Genomic DNA, 21,265 nt, shown 5'->3' with positions numbered 1-21,265 from the left:
ATATCGTGTAACCGTAACACTCACCAAAGGGTCGTGGTTACAGGTTTAACTTTATTGATTAAAAGAAAGCAGCTCTTCAACGCGCGCGAGCCATTTCGTTCGAGATGTCGCGAAAAACAGATCGTAGTCCCACCATCGGCTTCGGCTGAGCTGCTACCGGAAATTTTATTCTTATTGATGGTGTGGTTCATGCGGTCGTTCGCGCTCAGATTAAATTTTCTTGTCTGAGTTACTAACGATTGGCTACCATCAAAGAAAGTAACTCTTAAGTCACAACTTGAGGCGAGATGAATATTGTTCAAAGTAAAACTTAATTGCTTGGTGAAGGCAGATTGTTTTCCATCGGTTGCAGAATCAAGAGCGCGCGTTATAGAAAGACGCTGCCGAAAATTATTCGCGTGGATAGCAGTAACAGTCAAGTGAAATTTCCCCTCAAGATTATAATTCTACTAGGTAGCCTGTTACTTGATTAAGGTTTTATTTCCATCCATGCAAACACATATTTGCAGCTTCTCTTTCTAAGGCGGGCTCGGACCGGCACTAATGCTATTATTCCGCTACCGATACCAAACAATTATGCTTTGTTCTATGAAAAAAGTTCGTCTCATATCAACTTTCTCAATCACTTATCAATCACAGAATCATTGTTCAAAATTAAGTCCACTGCAAGAAGAGTGGTTAAGTAAAAACATCATATAGGGACACGGCAGATATTTCCGTCCTAGGGGCTAAAACCAACGAAAGCAACGTACATTTGCTAGAACTCCACTATAGCAGAACGTTTCTCCTGAGCTTACGATTTGGTACGTATGAGTTTTACAAAAAAGCGTCTCTTTTATTGGTTTTCGAGACTACGACGAACAGACGAAAATACCTGCCGTGTCCCTAATTGAGCTCAGAATCACGCTAGAATATGTCACTTAAAAATTTTCTAGTTCCTAGCGGTTGCACTTCTTCTTCTTCTTATTGGCATTACATCCCCACACTGGGACAGAGCCGCCTCGCAGCTTAGTGTTTATTAAGCACTTCCACAGTTATTAACTGCGAGGCTTCTAAGCCAAGTTACCATTTTTGCATTCGTATATCATGAGGCTAACACGATGATACATGTATGCCCAGGGAAGTCGAGACAATTTTTAATCCGAAAATTGTCTAGACTGGCACCGGGAATCGAACCCAGCCACCCTCAGCATGGTCTTGCTTTGTAGCCGCGCGTCTTACCGCACGGCTAAGGAGGGCCCGGTTGCACTATAGACAAATTATTTCAACTTAACCTTAACCAAACATAATGGTGGTTTCATTCTCACTGATGTGCCTCACCAACAACAAATACTGGACTGCGCGACAGCCATCCGATGATTCGGCTCTACGCACGCCGTTAATTGCTAGATCCAAAAATGCTGCTTGGTGCCGTTAATTGCCACGAATGCCACCACCATCGAACGAAAAATTTTCATCCGCACCACCACAGCCGTTGTCGCTGGGACCGCTTCTGGACGCATTGGTCCGCTTTCCATGAAATCCAGAATGAAAATAACGCGCACACGCGAAACACGTGGCATTTTATACACATGGAAAACAAAGCAGTGGATCAAAAGGCCCGTACCTTACTGCAATCTGAAGTCCGTGTTGGGGATTTATGAACTGGATTGATTATTTCTGAATTTTTCACCCGGTTTGGAGAGAAATAACATTTTCAATAGTTTGCCGTTGATAATGAATAGTTGTAATACTATTAGCAAATTGGTGGAAAGTTTCCGAATCCATTAATAAGAAAATCTCGAAAATCCGTCGCTATTACCGTATGAAATCTTATATGAGTCCCCAATTTGGAAATTTTCATTTTGCACCCTGTATCCGATGCTTCCCCTTAGACGTAGTTTACGTCAAAACTAAATAAAACATAAGTACTCATAATATCATCCCATATTTTACCTCATGCTGAGATAGCTGATTAGCTCGGAGAAAGACAACTACGTTATAGTTCTGGTTAGCGCGCTACGGGTTCAATACTGTGAAAGATGCCTTGGCGATTCAGAGGATCCGTTAAAGGTAGATTTTGATAAGATGCCTCTAACATTTTCATAGGTACGATAAGTTTTGGCAAAATTTAATCAAAATTTAGTTGACCATTACTATGAGAAACATTAACCGATATCTTTGGTTAGGTTTTGAATTTTCTCATCTAGTTTAGAAGAACCGTTTCCACTTCATGTTCAATTCAACGAATACGGAAGATATTCCGGATTATATATGCGCTTACATAAACAAAAATGCTATTTTAGGGCGCTTGTATTTTTCACATTGGTAAAATATGAGCCCTTTCATATTTTTTACAGAAACTAGAATTTTTTTCTGCTTTTATTAGAGGGGCTTGCAGCCTTTGGCTGGCTCGCTTCTACAAACTAGAACTTTTTCTGAGTTGATTACTTTAGTTATTGATGACACGTATCGGTCGAGAATCATCTGAGATATGGCCGTTTCCGTGGAATCCGTGAAACCGTTTGTAAGCAAAGGGACGTAAGAATCAATTTGCAAATATAGAGCTTTGTTCATTATGTTACAAAAGCCGAATTTGAAAGAATCGTTAATCCCCCTAACAACCCAATTGTATCAAATAGTGAGTTTTAAGACATATAATGGAATCGGATTGACAGCAGTGATTTGGAAATGATTTCTGTCTATTGATTTATGAGTTTCGCCAGTGAAGCAAAGTTCTTATATCCTCACATATTGCAGGAATGTACGTACATACAGCAACGTGTTACCTCGAGTCTGAGCAAAAAAATGAAAACTTTTCCGCATGGCTGCGCTTTTCCGTTTGTGAGGTTTCATTCACTTGCCACGGCCAGGAACAACAAGAACTTGACGGGGGCTTTGACCAGGGATCGCTTGGATAGTGATAAATTTATGCTAAAACTACTACAGAGCCGGAGGAAAATGTAGAGGAATCTATTGTACCAGATGGAGGGAACTGAAATTAATACGGTCAGTAGCATTAAATTGACCGTTGTATTTGTTAATGAGATTAGGTTTCGCCGGAAACGAAAAAAACAACAGTAGCTAATTTGTGATTCAGATGTTACTTACAATGTATGATAGCAGGTGGAAGGTTTCAATGCTACTAGGAAGGGAATAGGTGCTTGATCTGTTTACTTTTTCCAATTGTAATTTATTCAAAATCACGGCTCTATTCGCATTAGAAAATATGTCTCAGTACATTCCAATATTTATACAAGTGTTCTACAACTGCAAATCATGACAAACGTATGAGTTGTTAACTCATGAGTCATTATTCTGCTTCTCTGTGTACATCCGAAGTTGTCGATGCGAAACGTAGACCTCCGATTGAAACTTTCACATCGTGGAAGGGTGAGCTACTATCAATCGCGCACAACATCGCTTACGGTAGGTCAGAACATCTGCACACCATCTTGGCGACTCAGGTGGGCAATAAAAATCTTCTTACGCCACAAATACGGGCGTCTGGCATGCAGCACTAGTCAGTGCATATTTGTGAACTACACTGCTTTCTGCTTCGCCAGATAGATGCGAGCTCACAAGCATAATCTAAGCTCACCAAGTGGAACGGAAATTGTGCAACAAGGAGCAGACGGAGCAGAAAATAAAACCAGACAAAAGCAAAACTTTCCGTCCGACCTGATGCCGCCCTAGTGCCGGTCTGTATGAAGACAATAATTGACGACGGTATCATATCTTATTCAGTTTAGTCGGGAGGCAACATGACCTATGTTGGGACGGAGCTTAATTCGAATGTAAACCTATCTCGGGTCGAATGTCTACCACAGAAGGACTTGCTTTTCGCTGACCATGGCAATGTGAAGATTGCGATAGGCACAACTAACGACATTACCCACTAAGAATATAGGCACTTGCGATAAGGAATAGAATATGAACATACGTAAAAAGCAACAACAAAACCAAACAAAGATAAACCTTGGATAAATGAAGACGCTCTAGTGGGGAAGCAACATGGATTATGCGAGACCTGGTAAATATGGTTGGTTGGAATTGCTGGATGTAGTCGATGGCTTACAAGCGCTGACCGTGTAGGGCAATTCGCTTATTCGGTGGAACTTCTTTGTGTAGTTATTTACAGATTGCACGACGAGTGTGGTCATGACTCCGATGATTCATAACATGTCAACATTCCGTGGGACTCTGTGTGCGCTCGCGATGTCGACTGGCGTTCTTCCTTATTGATGAAGCAAGACCCAATAAACGGGCTCGCAAGAAAGTGGAAAATGCCATTTAATGTGGATTGACGGGGTAAAGCCGTGGTCAACTCAAAGAGACAACAATGAGTCATACACAATGCTGCTTGATGTGGATTTTATTATTTCCAAATGGTTGGTCGAGGCTTCTAATTTTGGTTTATGATGAAATTCTAAATTTCAAGTTTAATATTGGTCACGTTGTCACATTTTAGGCAAAAACTGACCCACTGAATGCTAATCTCAATATGAGGGCGAGGTTCACGAGGGTGTCGCTAAGTCGGTAACCGCTCTTAAGTAGGTACCAATTCAACATTTCGGTTCTCTGCCTAGCTACGGTGAAGATTTACATGACTAGGATTTTGTTCGAGTGAACTGCGTCCATTTCATTGAACTTTTGAAGTACTGTAGTATATCCGTATCATTTGTTTGGTGCATGACTATCTGCTCCATTTACATTGAGAAGAAATGAAGTAGTTGTCAGATATTTCTCAAACTCAATGTGAGGCTTCTTTAAATAGATTGAGGTATGTACCGATATTTATACCCTTCGATATATGGCTTATGCCAACTCTCAAAGGGGCGCCCCTCAATTAGTTTCGGCTTCAACAAAAAGTGGGATAACACTGATCTTGACCATGCATCGGTACTGAAGTTCAAACATATTTTTGATTCTTCTAATGAGTTCCTAATTCGTTTTTGTACAGAGATCTGATTTCAATACGTTTGGCATTTCGGAATCTCAACTTTACACAGAGCTCTAATCAGTCAGAGGGTTCAAAATCATTAAAGCTCAGACTTATCTGAACTAGCATTCAGAGGGTTCGAAATCTAGCATTCAGATGCGGAAGCAGACCGCGTCTTGGGCGTTGAAAGTAATTTGTTTACTTTATAAATATAACGATTGGACAGCATAGAATGTAGGAATCAGATCGAGCTCATGTCAAAAAATGACCAAACCTTTGGGTGGTAGAGATTGTTGGGTTTTACATTTTGCAAATCTGAACCCGACCCGAACCCGATTTATAAATGCCTTGCAAACCCGGACCCGACCCGAACCCGACCGAACATTTTTCATTCGTAAACCAGATCCGATCCCGAAATAATTCAATTATTTGAACACAAGCTGCACGCGAACTAATTTTTTGCCGGAAAACTCAAACTAGATATTTTATATTTCTCTTCACACCGAAAGGGTGTAGGCCCAAACAACGAACAAGCCTGAAAATTAACAGAAACGAAGAAATAAAAAATCGGTGCTTCATTTCTCAAATCCGTACCTGACATTTTTCCATCTCACAAATCCGTATTCAACCCGAACCCGACATTGTGCTAATTTTCCAATCCCGAACCTGACCCGAAACCTGATACCCATCTACTCACTGGGACCTGGAGGCCCGTGTTGACAAAAAACGCCGAAACCTAATGGTGGAGCCCTTCATCATTATGAAAAAGAAAATGAGGGCTGCGAGGCTGCTTTCGCCACAATGGCGAAAACCCGAACTAAGCCCTATTTGTTTTACGTTCCCACTAAATTCATAAAATCACATATGTTGAATGATCGGGACAATCGTAGAACCTCCTATTAACAAAAGTTTACTTAAATTGAACGTAATAATAACATTTTAAAACTTCTTTTTCTATGTAGGCATTAAATCCCCTACGGGAACCATGCCGCCTCGCACTATAAGCATTTCCACAGTTAATGACCGCTAGGATTCTGAGCCAATTACCAATTTCGCATTCGTATATCATGAGGCTAACACTATGATACTTTATGCCCAGTGAAGTCGAGAATATTTCCAAGCCGAAAATTGCCTAGTCCAGCACCGGGAATCGAACCCAGCCAGCATGGTATTGTTTTCTTGCCGCGCCTTTAACCGCTAGGCTAAGACTGAAGCCAGAGTAGACGTCACAGTTCAATGATTATAAATGTTATTCTTTTGCGTGAGTCACGACGCGTCGCATCTAACGTCGCGTTTACTCTGGGGGGCACCAAAGGTGGGCCCCTTTTAAAAACTTAAACACTTAGGGGAGAACGGTCCAAAATGCACCACTGGGGCAAAATGGCCTCACTCTTCAAATCACTCATATAATCTGTTGTAGAACATTTATGAACGAATATTACAATTACAATTCATAATTAGTTATCCATCATTGAGCTCCATTCGAAAAATTTGGCAAAATCCCTTCATATTCACTCAAATTTAACGATTTGCTATTTTTCCACCACATCCGTAAGATTGTAGTTCAATCCATTAAGAAAAAACAAACAACCATGCGTTCACCATCATTTTACATGCAATTGAGTCATTTTAGACCACCATTCGGGTGTTTTGCCCCAGGCCTATTTTTAAAACATTTTTTAAATGCGTTAGAAAGTTATGAAAATCTTATTGTTTTGAATAGGAGATCATTGTGAAATGTAGCTGGGTTTTAAATTTTGCACCTGTACGTTGAAATGGTTGGGTATTTTGGTTTATATGGGTGAAAACATCGAAAAAGCTTAAGGGGTGCATTTTGGACCGTTCTCCCTATAGCTCACAGTTCACTTACAAGTTTGAGTAAAACCAGTTAATGGGAAGACGAATGAAAAATATTAGCAGCGTGGCCCCAGATCTGCGCTAATTGAATATCTCCACGTCTAAAGAAAGCACCCAAAGCCTATTGGGGAAGTGTTGGCGGGTCTTCTTCTCGAATATATGTCCCTTGTCCGCCAATTTTTGAAAGTTGCTGATGTTTGGATTGGATTTAGATTGGATTTGGATTGGATTTGATTGGATTTGGATTTGGATTGAATTTGAATTGGATTTGGATTGGATTTGGATTGAATTTGAATTGGATTTGGATTGGATTTGGATTGAATTTGGATTGAATTTGGATTGGATTTATATTGGATTTGGATTGGATTTGGATTGGATATGGATTTGGATTGGATTTGGATTGGATTTGGATTGGATTTGGATTGGATTTGGATTGAATTTGGATTGGATTGGATTTGGATTGGATTTGAATCGGATTTGGATTGGATTTGGATTGGATTTGGATTGGATTTGGATTGGATTTGGATTGGATTTGGATTGGTTTGGATTGGATTTGGATTGGATTTGGATTGGTTTGGATTGGATTGGTTTGGATTGGTTTGGATTGGTTTGGATTGGTTTGGATTGGTTTGGATTGGTTTGGATTGGTTTGGATTGGTTTGGATTGGTTTGGATTGGTTTGGATTGGTTTGGATTGGTTTGGATTGGTTTGGATTGGTTTGGATTGGTTGGATTGGTTTGGATTGGTTTGGATTGGTTTGGATTGGTTTGGATTGGTTTGGATTGGTTTGGATTGGTTTGGATTGGTTTGGATTGGTTTGGATTGGATTTGGATTGGATTTGGATTGGATTTGGATTGGATTTGGATTGGAGTTGGATTGGATTTGGATTGGATTTGGATTGGATTTGGATTTGATTGGATTTAGATTTGATTGGATTTGGATTTGGATTTGATTGGATTGGATTTGGATTGGATTTGGATCGGATTGGACTTAGATTGGATTTGGATTGGATTTGGATTGTTCTTAAATCCCATTATATCCCGCCGCTCTTATGAGCGACAAGTGTGCTTTGTAAATTTGTTGTTCTCTAATTATCCTAATTTTAAAGCTTGTATAGAATAGGAACGAAAGTATGAATCACGTTTTATCTTTCGCGACCCACAGTTTGGGAACCCATGTTCTAAATCAATTCAATTGAGTAAAACGGTTGCTCAAATGAAACCGATGTTTACCTTCGTCTCATTTAAATATCCCAGGATCAAAACAAGCATTGCAGCGTATGCTAGAAGATTTTTGCGTTTTTAATGAGAGAAGAAGGGGAATTTGGGGTTTGAGTAAAATGCCTTCAGCGCGTGTTATTAGATGCACACCTCAGCGTGCCATCCGGTATCCTTCCTAAAGGGCTCGAAATTTGATTACCAAGATAAGAAAATTATTTTGAGCTTTTTAGTGGAATGTCTTCACTTGTCATAAGACGAGTTAATACAATCCCATTGAATTCCACCACTTAATTGTATCTTGACAGATACGTATTTCGACCTCAACAGTAAGGCCGTCTTCAGTGTCTCGTACTTGACTCGACTTGTCGACTTAAGTCGAGTCAAGTACGAGACACTGAAGACGGCCTTACTGTTGAGGTCGAAATACGTATCTGTCAAGATACAATTAAGTGGTGGAATTCAATGGGATTGTATTAACTCGTCTTATGACAAGTTCAAAAGAAGCCCTGTGAGGTAGTCTCGGACAAAAGCAAGTAGGTGGCCGGAAAATCCCCATTTTTCTGTTGGAGGACGAAGGTAAATGAAATATTCATGGAAACGAGATCCTCTTGCTTGTCGTCGTTGTAGACGTTCTGCAGAAAATCCCGTGCAGAAAATATGTGCCCGTGCCGTTTCCCGGACGCACGTGTTGGCAAAAACCGATCCCATCGTCGGTTTCTAATTTGTCCCTAAGCCACAGATTCACTAACCTCAGGAGACACAAGAAGCTAGTAAAGGGGCTCGGTACTTTGTGACATCACGGGAGAAAGTACAACGAGTTCTTGGGATGGGTACAACGAGGCTTTATCGCCACTCATCCGGAAAGATTTGATCCGACCATGCTTGGTTTATCAACTCCAGAAACCGGATTTTGGCAGAGGGAGGAAGGTGTTTGATCATAGGAAAACCAATGATTTTCCGTTACACCTTGAGAGGGCTAAGGGCAACTGGTCTGGGTTTTGTCAAATCGCACCAAGCGGCTTTTTGACTGTTTTGTGATATTTTGTTCATAAAAGGAAAGTGGAAATCATTTCATTTCAATTCATACCTACATTTTTTGAAGGATATCATAAGTTAAGATATCCGCTATGATTTGTGATAAATAAAATTTTTGGATAACGCTTGGTGCGATTTGGCTGTACCCCGGCCAACTCAGGAGCGGGAAACGGAGAATTAAAATTGCCGTACTGAAATCCGATGGGACTTGAAAGGTGGAGAGAGACGAAGATCTGCTGCGATCTTCCCTAGCAACCAAAAGTTCGGATAAGAGGGGATGTTTTGGCTTAATCAGCTTGCATTTTAAATTTTTTTTTATGGTGGGAGCACAAAAGTGAACTTTGAAGTTTCGTTAAGGTGCTTGAAACTCAATGTGGTGAACCAAGAGTGAACCAGTTGGTTCGGTTAGGAACAAATTTTAGTAAAATCTGAACTTTTGGTTGCTTGGGTTAGCATTGGCTCCATTACTTGAAACAAGTTCCATTCGACTGAGAATCCTGTTCCATTGTTTGCTATTGGAAATTGGCCTGATTGGACTATGGGATCAGAAGTTATGGCCAAAATACTATTTTTTATACGCAGAACATGCTAAAAACACTAACTCATATTTTTTTTAGTTTTTTTTGCATGAGAAAAGCACCAACACCGCTAGGTGGATTAATCAGGGTTTTTTATTATAATAACCGTTTTGTTATCATTTTGTTTGAGTAATTTGATATGTGATGTTATTAGTTGAAAGCTTGCTATGCCCCCCAATGCATGATACACTATGCCCAGGGAGTCAAGAATGTTTCCCACCCGAAAACATCCGGAACTGGACCGAGAATCGAACTCACCATCTCCGGATTGGCCATCCTACGCCTTTGCACGCAAGGCTAACTGGAGACCCTTTGAAATAGGACTACCCATCCAATATTCAGCGCCAATAAAATTGTTAGAAAAATCTATTTAACCAAGTATAAGTAAGTTTGATATTTGAGTATAACTTTTAATATTGAAGGCGATTACTACTCGCCCTATGCGAAGCATTCACCTAACCAGTTTTTGACCTGTATTGACTGTCCTTTTTTGTTATTTTGTCCGTCCCATATTGATAGGGAATCAAGCAAACTTGAGATAGTTATGCTTGTAATAGTTCATTATGATTACAAGCGTTTACAAGGTGCTTGATGTGATATCATCTGAAATGAAAATTGAACTTTGACATCGAGATACTCATTATCAAGATTTTTTTATGTACAGGTTATCCGACTTCGTCAGTAGATGGGAATAACCAGCGCGGGGGGGAAACATACATTTTCAGTGCAAAACGTAAACAAATGAGCATAAATTCCATACAAAAAATCCAAGATGGCTGAGTTGGAGATATTGACAAGTCGGATAACCTGTACATAAAAAAATCTTGCTCTTTATCATGTCATTAAGCTCGCAATCTGAATAGGCTATAACGATGGTATATTACAGTCGCAAATTTTCAGTTCAACTGTTCGTGAATTTTTAGTTAAAATATTTTAAAGTAGACCAATCAATTACCCGTTTTAACTATTTTGTCTATCCCCTGTAATTTATGCATTTAAACACTGTTGGGTATGATTAGGTTGGTGTAATGCCCGTCTCATACCATAGACGCTTCCATTCCAGACTAGAAATGAATGGAATGAATTCCATTGTCCGGCAAGACCGAGACCAAAATAGCATAAATGAACTCCCTCCCACAATTTTACCAGGTTTGTGAGCCAGAGAAAAATAATGGCCAAAATATTCTCCACATAGTCCCTCTCTAAACTCTCATCAAAACAATGGAAAGCTCTCTCAGTGACCGTCGCGAGACAAAGAGCTTTTCCTTTTGCCTACAACCCACCGTAAACCACCCATCAGCCTACTCTCTTTCGCTCCATACTGAATGAAGTCCACTCTGCAAGCTCATCTCAATTGGTAACCATAACATCGGCGTTTGTGAACGGCGTTGTATCTCGCTGCCTTTTTCCACGGCTCCCTTCGATTGGGGCTCGCACGCTCGGCTCAGTAAGGTTTTGGTGCTCGCGAGAATCGTTTCGTCCGATACTGCCCGCTTTTGTCGCGACTTTCCTATATGGGTCTGCGTGCTCTCAGTAGTTGTGTGTTGTAGCAGCCCAAATTCGGTCCCCCAAATTACATTACAGAGCATCAGCAGCAGCATTATCTGCTCCTACGGAAGAAAATTTGCTAATAAAATAAAAATTGACGGTGATGCGTTAACGCAGTGGAAAAATTCTTGATTCATCTGAAGCAGTGGAAAAGTGAGTGTGGATTTTTGGGGATATTGAAGATTGCGGTGGCATTCGTTGGATCCGAGGAAGGATAGCTTAATGGATAGTGGTGAAAATCTGGCGATATAAAGAAAAAAAGGTGAATGAGTTTTTGATGTGCCATTTGTCTGCAACAGCTTTTATTGGAGTGCAGTGACCCTATTTTCCGTCGATCGTCTACTCCTGTTACAACCAGGTTCCGATCGGCTGACTGGAACAGAGTCAGGAATTCAAGTTGTGCAGCTCAGTAAGTCGGGCAGCCAGTGCTGTTGGTCGTGATGATGCTGGAGTAGTCAGTATAGGGTAATGCCGCGATTTTCGTTCATTTTGATACTGTCTGAAACAACAGATTTTATTTTTGCAAAAAGAACTCAGAATCGATAAAATCATCAGTAGATTTCTTGGATAATTTTTAGGTGTGAAAAGTAGACAAGTTTTCGTCGGCAATTACGTTGCGAATTTAAGAATAAATTGATACTTAAAAGTATTATTTGAATATAAACCTTAAAAATACCAGTTGAATGTAAACAGCGAAGCTTAATCTTCCGTTTGGTATTATGTTTTGGTGCCAGGAACAAAACTCAAACAGTGACGGTAAATATTTCAAATCAAAATATTTTATTTTTCACGAATGATTAGATTCGCTCGACGAAATTCAAGAGTTGTCAATTTTGTCTTTAAAGACATTTTTAACAACCTTTTTATAGATTACCTTGATTCATAACCACGTGGTCAATAATTTGAATAGCGCAATCAACAGATAAACATGAAAGCTTTTGATTGCAGTATTCAAATTAATTCATGAAAAAAATGTTACTTAGGTCCTTTTGAAAAGTTAAGCGAGAATTGAGAACATTGCAATACCAAATTTTCAAAACGACTTAGCTGCTTTTGTAAACAAATCAACTGGTAGCCGAAGTCTTCACCTATGTGTTGATGGTGTTGGTTTGCGTGGAAGTGCTCTCAGATTTGACAAATCGACGTTTGAATCTTTGTTTACAAAAGCAGATAAGTCGTTTCGAAAATTTGGTATTGAACGGGACTCAATGTAAACATCGAAGCACCCGTTGGTTTTTTTTGTGTAAATAAGATCAGTACGATGTATTTCATAAGAGTCTAAATGGTGAAAAAAATCGCAATACACTTTTTGAACGATTTTTACTTGCTGGCGAGTTTTTATCAATTGATAATGTTGATTTATGATTTCTTGCGATTTTTTTTTTTAATCTTTTGTTTATTTGAAAGGCTCATATTTCTTGCGAATGTAAGTGGGAAATTAATGTGAAATACGAAGACGAAGATATTGCAAGGGATTAGAAGTAGAATTCTGCCCAGAAAATTCAGACGTCCTAGGATATTTGGTCCTTTCATAATAACATGATCCAAAATGAAAAATATTTGCACAAGCAACGATTTCGATTTAATCTCTCTCGTTTTTTTATTATCATTTTATTATCATGAACGCTCACTACTGAAAACATCACAATAATGAGAAACAGATCAATTTGCACCCCAATCCTTCGTTTTCGTTTGATATTATAATATAGGGACATGATATGAAATAAAAGAGCAGATACACTACGAAAGAAAATCAGGAATGAAAAAAACATAGACTTCTACACTTTGTAGTTAGATCCCTAAACTATCAAAAACAAGTATTGGAGTTTCAATTTAATAGTTTGTTTCGAAGAAATGTCGATTAATCGGCATAAAGCTAGGTCGGCATAAAGCTGACTTCTTATCATCAAATGTAACTTTTGATTGTAGAACCGATTTTCAAACTACGACTCTATTGAAAAATGATCATCTTCAACATGCAGATTGAATGTTGCTTGATTTTGTAATGAGCGCGAGTGATGTTCGCAAAAAGTCGCACTGAGCGTTGCTTGATTGCTGATTTTGGAGACCACGTGGTGCTCACATAATGAGATCGGTATCTGTGAATTCAGTTCCATTTATTTCCACCACTTGATTGTCCCTTTGACAGATTCGTATTTCGACCGCAAAAGTAAGGCCGTCTCCAGTGTCTGTTAATTCCATCTCTCGCTCGTAGAGGCATACATTTTTCATCTTTGTTTAGTTGCAGGATGCCCTAAAAAAGTTAACTTTTTTTCCAAGGGTACATTTATAAGGATTTTGTTTATATTTTGACATTTTGTGTTCATAACGGGTGGCCACTGAATAGCAGGAATGGGAAGAATGGCTCGTGAAGCAAACTACATCGAAGTACAGTTCAATATGATACATGTTTTAAAAAGAGATGCCTTCTTTTGAAATATTTCGATACCTGCCATCTGTTCGGCCAAAAACAATGTGTGCTCGAGTTAGTGATTCAGAATGTTGCTTTCTATAACAAAACAAGTCCTGAGTAGGAGGAGAATGTGTGGCAGTGAAATGGTATTTGGTGTGCGTTATGGAAAGGCAATATCCAATAGCATCGAAGTAGGCTTTCTATGAACCATAACGCCACAAGCAAGCCCCAAACATATTAATCGAAGCAATCGTGGTAATTCACCTCTAGTCAAAGACACGCGGACTGGAGTGATAGTTTTACAGAAGACTTCCGCCGGTCTTTTTCGATGATAAACTTCATAATATTTATGTTTTTGATGGAGATATTTTCGTTATTGCTCTTCCAGAGAAAACTTTCCTCTTTCCGGTTCAATTTATAAACTACCGCAGCTGTCACTTCATACTTTTTTTTGCTGTTTTGCTTGGCATTCTACGATGACAACGCCAAACATCAGGTTTTTGGTTCAGTGTATCGAATATTTTCAGGCTTGCGGTAGAACTTTGACAGCTGCGGAAAAACTTTACGGAATCCGCAAAGTGGAAAATTTTGAAAAGATCCGCAATATTATGTGGAAATAAAGTTAGAAAAAATAAGTTTGAGTTTTATATTTTTGTAACAAATATTTTCCCCTTACATTTCAAGGGTCGAATTGGTAGGGAAGCAAAAAAAAAACACTTGCTAAGAAATTCCACGAGATCCAACATCTAATTGAATCGGGACTGAGGGCAAACCATAGTAAAGTAATGTAAAGTCCCGCGGATTCGTGCGCCTTTGTGCAGTATGAAAAGAGAAATTCGTAGAGCAGAAAATGTTTGACAACTAAGTAAGTGCAAAATAGTTTTTATTGCATTAATTTTGAAATATCACTTGGCTCGCTTGAGAACAAAAACGTGACCTCATCCGCAGCACCCATATTAAAACGAATAGAAATTTTGAACACAATTTGTTTAAGTTACCAACAATATTTAACTAAGAGATTGCAGATATATTATCTTAGGATTACAGTTGATTACGAGTGATAAACAGAATGATTTTACCGTCGATTGACAGTTCTTCTATAAAAGTGACAACTTCAGCCTGTTCAGCAGTTGCAAACAAGTTCAGTCTTGGTAGTGTGGCACGAAAAAATCTATTATAACAAAAACTGAAGGTGCGTCTTAAACTATTTGCACAACTGTTTCAATAAGAATTCCATGATTCGAAATCCGCCCAAGGTTGGGGAATCTTGAACCAAAGAGTTTATTGTACCCTTTATTGCAACAATTTCAGACGATTAATTTAATTTTTTACGAACTGGTGAAATTGTATTATCTTCCAAAACAGAGTTCTCCGTGTAAAAGGATGAACGGGTTCTTTTGTTTAAACCGTTTGTTAATTTTCCCATGTTCACAAAATAGTCCAAAACGATCAAGTTATAGTATTTGTTGTGCTTCATTAGCCACGTCGATATCGGATACTGAGCAAAACCATGCTGGGTTTTCTTGATGCACTAGGCATATGACTGTCATTAAGTTGGCCTCAGGACTAACCAAGAAAGAAGAAAAAGTGACTATGTGAATTGATATTAGTTTTTTTTTCTTTCGGTTATAAAAACGACGTCTTGAAGAATTGAAACAAGATGTAAATTTATCCGACGTTTCGACACAGGGAAGGTGTCTTCATCAGGGGGAAAATACTGTTTTTGTTCCTAGTCTACTGTTTAGTCCAACTATCTGATATGGATTTTGCTGGTACATGGCTTCGAGAACACACAATTTAAAAATAATTGACACTGACAATTGACAAAAATTCGCATTGTCAATAGACTAAGAACAAACACAGTATTTTTCCTCTGATGAAAAGACACCATTCCTGAAACGTCGGATAAATATATATTTTGTTTCAATCCTTCAAGGCTATGTAGCCGTTCCTAATATTAAAATTTTAAGGTATTCTGGAGTTACAGTAACTCGATGGCTTTATGGAAGTCGGTAGACAAATTGATTGTAATCACCAAAACGTTTGCGTATTTTTGTTACCAGCTGGTCAAATTTTCCTGCAAAAAAATAGTTTAAAGGTGATCAGTGGAATAATAAGAAGTTTTTTTTATATATTTAATAACCCAGATCCTGCAAGCATTGCAGGTTGGCGATATCATTTGAAACGCGAATGATGGAGGAGATTGTACGAGAGATTTGAATCCTACGAATTTGAACTTCTAGCTCATTAATCATTGAAGGATATTGAACTTGGTCTTGTCTAAAGTTTAGCGTAGTTTGCGTGAGATCAGACTTTTTTGCTCGCTACTGTTTATCCAGCCAATGAGGGCGCTAATGTGGCTGCTTATGCACAAATAAATTATAATTTAGAGATGCAGTTGGTTTCCATGCTCAACGAACATGACGAATCACCACCAGGCAGCAGTGTTATCATCAACGTCATTTAGTCAGACATGAAGACGACGGACCCCTCTCAGTGTTTTTTGTTACTTCAATAACCATTATCTGTTCAATAATGGGAAGCCCAAGACTATGCGTGCCTTTGCTCGAAATTATATCTCGCAATGAGAATACCTGCCAGAACCCTATTGCCGTTTTTATCTGAATTCAGTTTTAAGATACCAACAACCGAAACAGTGATTTGTGCTTGCGTAGAATCGTAATGTCAAATGCAAGCTGAAAAGCGATGATGACGCAACAGAATGATATGTGTGTAATATTTTGACTCGATGTTCAAGTCGATTTTTCCATCGCATTTTTCTCGCGGCAAGATAAGATTGTTGTTCAACTCTAATGACACGAAGTTATTTTATCTCACTTTTCAAATTTCAAACATTTGTTTACATTAGTGTAAAATTTAGTGCTCCCGTTAATAAGAAGACTGCTGAAAAATAACAAACAAAATAAAATAAACGAAAAACAGCGCGTAACCCTATCGCTGATATCATGTGTGCAAAGTGGAAAGAATCTGAATCGCTCCGCGCACGGGAGAAAGAGCGGAGAAAGAGGACAAAAGTATGCTCGATGATCGATGGAGATTGGTGGCGGGGCGGTTGGTCATCGGTTGAGCAAAAAGGGAAGGGGAGGAACTTTTTGATTCCGGTTCCTGAGATGCGGACCTTGCCGTCTGGTTTTTTGGTCCGGTCCGGTGGAGCAGGTTTGACATGTGCTGCTAGAGGTCACACGAGACACACGCTTCGCCGGGCACCAGAAACAGAAAAACGGGAATGAAGCAGTGGATTGGGGAAAAAAATGTAGAGAGAAAGCACCATCGCATCGGGAAGACTTTGGAGGAAGACACGTATTCGCAGTGTTCGTGTCGACGGTATCTGATTCTGTCTACTGACGATGATTAGGATGTAAAAAAAAGACCCAGCAAATCAGAAACAAAAACATGAAGTGTGGAAAAGGTGAAGAAAGAATTCATAAGTGAATGAAGACACGGGGGATGAGTGAGTGGCGATAGTGATGGAGAAACTGGTTAATCCTCGGGGGGTTCCAGAGTGGTGGGCAGAAGTGCGGAGAATACCGCTTGAAAATGCCGCTAAGTTGGTCCGATTATAAGTCAGGCTCAAGTGGTACCTACTAAATGTAAGCAAGGCTGGGCGAGAAAAAAAAATACACAATCTCAAACCCGAAGAAAGTAAGGCGGTAGGAAACGGATCGGAAAGAAGCAAGTAGTACTGATGATGTGAGCTGATGGTGGCGAGCAGCGTATCGTGATGAAGCGAGAAAAGGGTTTTGTGCTCGCTCGATAGCGGAGAAATTGTTACTGTTGATAAATGCCTGGAAGCAAATGAGTTTGCTGTGCTATTTCGCTTGTATTGTGGAGAGTGATGGAATACTTTTGATTTGATGTTTTGGTACACATGTACTTATTCCGAGCTCTTGGAGATATAAAGGCGTATATCACCGGGGTAATTCCTCTTCATGCAGTAAACATTGCAATCTTCAGCGTTCATTCCACATCCAAATTTTATTCAAATTTCTTGATTTTCTGTACAACGCTACACCCAAAAAACAAATCTGACAAATATTTGTATAAAAAGCTTACAGAATTGTACATGCCCAATTATTATACAGTTTCTGTAAGGTTCTTATACAGAACTGTATTAAAATCTGCCATCCCCTGGTTGGGTGTAGAAACCTTCGGAAGTGCAGATGCATGACAGGTACTAAAAACAGATTAATTCGATTTTAAAACGTACTCCCAACCAGGGTTATTCGCGTTTTCTTCCTTAGAATGTAAATTTACGGTGTTTCAATTTCTACAAAACCTACACCTTTACTTTGCAAAAGCTCTCTTTGCGAGATTTAATATCTCTTATGCTATGTAGCAGGGGCCCTCCTTAGCCGTGCGGTACGACGCGCGGCTACAAAGCAAGACCATGCTGAGGGTGGCTGGGTTCGATTCCCGGTGCCGGTCTAGGCAATTTTCGGATTGGAAAATGTCTCGACTTCCCTGGGCATAAAAGTATCATCGTGTTAGCCTCATGATATACGAATGCAAAAATGGTAACTTGGCTTAGAAACCTCGCAGTTAATAACTGTGGAAGTGCTCAATGAACACTATGCTGCGAGGCGGCTCTGTCCCAGTGTGGGGATGTAATGCCAATAAGAAAAAGAAGAAGCTATGTAGCATTTTTAGCATATGTAAGAAAAATAGTCAGAATAAATATTTGTGTTAGCTATAGAGTTCAAATTCATTCACGTGTTCTTCCATTAACGTTCGATATTCTGCATTGTGTATAGAGGAGAACAACCTAATATGCATCCCCATAGCTCTTCTCAATGGTTTTCCCAAATATAATCCAGAATACCGAAACATTTCAACATGTTGGTGCAAAATTTACAAAACTGGGAACATTTTACAATGATCTTTTACTTGAAACAATAATGTTTTGGAAACTTTCTAACGATGTTTCTAAAACTGGCCAAGGGGAAACGCTCGAATGGTGGGGCAAAATGACTCAACTGCATAAGAAATAATACGTGAACGCATGGTTGTTTGTTTGACTTAGCGGATTGAATAAAAATCTCACAAAGGTCGGATTCGCCGTATTTGACGATATAATTCGATAACCAGAAAACTATCCGCGCTATAGTTTGGATACCTCAAAAAAAATAAGAAAAGACCTATTTTTGGTGTAAGTTGCCATTAGGGTGTCTCTATGGTGACAATTTTTTGAAAAGTTTTAATCTTTTGAATTAGAGGGTCGTACTATTTTACAAAATTGTTGAGAATTTTGTTCCAACCATTTTCGCTTAAAAACATAATTTTTTTCTCATATAGTTAATTTTTTACAACAAAATTACTGATTTCAAACAGATATTACATCTTTCGGATTTCCGCAATATTTGGTAAAATCGCTCTTTACCAAAAATAAATAAGATCGTGTTTTTATTTTGCCGTTAGGATGACCGATTTCGATAACGGGTGGTCCAAAATTTTTTTTAAATCATAACATAACTTTTATTCTTCTTATTGGCATTACATCCCCCACTGGTACATTGCCGTTTTGCTGCTTAGTGTTCATTCAGCAATTCCACAGTTATAAACCGCGAGGTTTCTAAGCCAAGTTACCATTTTTGCATTCGTATATCATGAGGCAACAGGATGATACCAGGGAAGTCGAGACAATTTCTGCGAATATGCATGAAAGAAGTGGGCGCATTTTTTGGTCATTCTGTGCTTGATGATGGTCGGATACAGTGGTGTCGGTTGCAATCGCCCATCGCATCGCTCGGAGTTCATGGCTAGAGGCCGCATGATGGCTGAGGCAGCGAGGGCAGCGGTGGTGGATGAAGAAGAATAAAATTAGAGATATTTGGTCTGCTCATTCACGAAAAGTGATTGGTTTCATAATCCATATGATCCTGGGATGGGTACGAGTCATGGTATATGACTGACCAGATATTAAGCTGTGCTTGGTACTAAACGACACTTACATTAAAACATGGTTATATTATAACAGTTCTGATTCCACAGCAAAAAAAAATCAACTGCTCTGATGAAAATAAAAATTTGATTAAAATAATTACTTTCATTTATTCGCAGTAGGCATTAGCAATTAAAGATGCACATTCAGCAATAGAACTATTTAACATCCATTTTAGATTAGAAAATTTCGTTGTATTACATGTAAATGTTTTAAAAAAAAGTCCGCAAAAAATAATTTCCAGGAGAATATTTAAATAAACAATTTTGAAACATTTAAGGGCGGAGCAGAATGGATACGTTTGCGTGCGTTTTGACAGTTTTCCCATAGCAAAACTGTCAAAACGCACGCAAACGTATACATTCGGCTCAGTTCTTTAGAGCATCCACAATAACCACACCGTCACATATGAACTGAAAACAAAGAGATAAACTGCTGCATCAAACCAACTACTTTTCGTGACGTATCGTCAGATACAATCAGTTTGGAGAGACAAACTAAGGAGTCGTACATTAATTACGTAAGCACTTATGGTGAGGGGACGTCTGCCAATTTCTTACGCTCCATATAAATAAAAAATGATTTTTATGGGAAAAATCTTACATGGGGGGAGGGAGTGTTGAAAAACCCAGAAAAAATGCTTACGTAATTAGTTTACGGCCCCTAAGCAGCATTTGATTTGCACGAAACATGGTAAGAAGGATAACGATTTATGCATGATTGTTTATACTGGAGTTTATTGCTCTGTAATTTATCCGAAAAAAAATGTATGGTGGTGAAATCTATTGTTGAGCACAAGTGGACAAAAATGGACAAATGAGATATCATGGATTAGATGGGCCTGAATATAGGGAGTAGATCCCCCAGTGTTAGACACCTAAGCCAATTAAGGTAAATTTTTAAGCTATCTGAATTATGTTGACTGTTAGACCGTTAACATAAAATATAATTGTTTTTTTTTTTTTTTTATTCCTTTATTTATTTGGTAGGCACTCTGTGTTACTTAACCGCTACTGTGCCGTGATCTACTGTGGTATTCTGCTGCCAGAATCCACACAGAATCTATTTTTAGATTTTCCATTATTCATTGTTGTTGTCGTTGCTGGTCCATCTCACCGTGAGTCCATTGTGTCCATTTGTCCGTGTCGTGAATTCAATTATCGTTGCGCATTGTTCGGTTACCATTTATCCGGATACGTTGGAGGAATGCCTCCGAGAAGAACAATTTGTCAGTCGTCATCAGGCAGTCGTAACGGCAAGGGCGCTCCCCAATACGCCACCGTATAAGGCTGCGCATCCGGCGACTGACGAAGGTTTGGTGGAGGGGCTGGGAATCGAACCCATGACCATTCGCTTGTAAGGCGAACGTGTAGCCAACTACGCTACGGGACCCCCCCTTAAATATAATTGTTTGTGATCAAGGAATGTAAAATAACAACATTGCCAATGACAACAACATTGTTCTCTCTTGTAAATGTTGAGACAAACTCAACTCGCAATAAGCGTTTGTCCCAAACTGCAACAGAATAGGACAATGATCGCCTGCCGTGCATTTTGAGAAGCAGTCGGTTTCCGATGATGTTTTCGGTTAAATAAGTATCAGTTATCATAGTTTAGACATTAATTTAACCATCTGTTGACATGATTTGTGTTTTACTTCTGAAATATACAAGTTATCGCAGTTTGAAAAGTTCACAACAATTACCTCTCCATAAACCGTCTAAGACGAATT

The 21,265-nt window shown here is 39.1% G+C and overlaps 1 protein-coding gene across 5 annotated transcripts in view; it reads left to right on the top strand.

Moving 5' to 3' along the window:
- The window catches only part of LOC134213660 (protein phosphatase 1 regulatory subunit 14B), a 212,633-nt gene that overhangs the window by 55,250 nt on the left and 136,118 nt on the right, over nt 1–21,265 (top strand). The window contains exon 1 of one of the 5 annotated variants that reach the window (XM_062692914.1): nt 11,042–11,314. The exons of 1 other annotated variant lie outside the window; for it this stretch is intronic. The gene's annotated coding sequence lies outside the window, so the exon portion shown is untranslated. Of the gene's footprint in view, nt 1–11,041; nt 11,627–21,265 lie in introns of those variants that run through there. 3 more of the 5 variants (XM_062692911.1, XM_062692913.1, XM_062692912.1) reach the window with 3 other exon arrangements.

The sequence above is a fragment of the Armigeres subalbatus genome, chromosome 2, assembly GCF_024139115.2.
Source record: "Armigeres subalbatus isolate Guangzhou_Male chromosome 2, GZ_Asu_2, whole genome shotgun sequence".
NCBI classification, from domain to species: Eukaryota; Metazoa; Arthropoda; class Insecta; order Diptera; family Culicidae; genus Armigeres; species Armigeres subalbatus.
Note: the sequence above shows the minus strand (reverse complement) of the source record. Positions and strands in the feature narration are given on the sequence as shown.